The 823-nt window shown below is 40.7% G+C and overlaps 1 long non-coding RNA gene across 1 annotated transcript in view; it reads left to right on the top strand.

The window, feature by feature from the left end:
• LOC121920366 overlaps positions 1-266 on the top strand; it is a 4,883-nt gene extending 4,617 nt beyond the window's left edge. Inside the window, exon 3 of the long non-coding RNA XR_006101722.1 lies at positions 55-266. This is a non-coding gene — a long non-coding RNA (uncharacterized LOC121920366). The remainder of the gene's footprint in view (positions 1-54) is intronic.
• The last annotated feature ends 557 nt before the right edge of the window (positions 267-823 follow it).

Here is an 823-nt window from a genome sequence, read left to right as displayed (position 1 = left end):
ATTATTATTATTATTATTATTATTATTATTATTATTATTATTATTATTATCCAGCAGATACCAAGGACCCACTGTACAGTTATATCCAGGCTGCTTCTCTGGAAGCTCTTTTCTTCTGCCTCTTTGGTTTCCCACAAGATAAATGAGGAGCAAACACCTGGCCTACTACACATGCAGTAGAATGAGATGATAGGAGCCTCAATTACTACAATGCACCTTGCTCCACAGATATGAGATGTTTTTGTACAAGAGAGAGAGAATCCTCCTTTGTTGTAGGTTCCCTGTAAATAAACCAATACATAAGACAATAACAAATTTTCTAGTTCAGACTACCCCACTGTCAAGCCTGGCACCAGCATTCTTGGGGGGCTGCATTGCTCCCACAACTGGATCTTCAAACCACCATTTTAAGTTTCTTGTATGTTCCTAGTGTAGTGCCATTCCTACATATTGTGGGGAATTTATTGCCACCTGATAACTCCACAACCATATAGCCATGGATCTCCTCAAACATGGAACTTTATCAGCCAGCTATGCATGTTTTCTACTTTTACTCAGGAAAGCATCTGGAATTTCCCCCATTTCTTGTAGTCTGTAGAGATAGAATCCATGCTGCCACATTAGGAGGACTCTACATCCTCGTTCTGTTGCATGTCTGTGTGCATGCAGTCAGCCCTCGGTATCCATGGATTCGGTATCCACAGAGTCAACATCCATGGCTTGAATACACACACACACACACATATTTCCCATACTCAGAGGTGGTTTTGCCAGTTCCTTTCTGAGGCGTATCTTACAGCGCTTAATAGTATTTAATATTACC

Source organism: Sceloporus undulatus, chromosome 2 (assembly GCF_019175285.1).
Source record: "Sceloporus undulatus isolate JIND9_A2432 ecotype Alabama chromosome 2, SceUnd_v1.1, whole genome shotgun sequence".
NCBI lineage: Eukaryota > Metazoa > Chordata > Lepidosauria > Squamata > Phrynosomatidae > Sceloporus > Sceloporus undulatus.
This window is presented reverse-complemented; position numbering and strand designations above follow the sequence as displayed.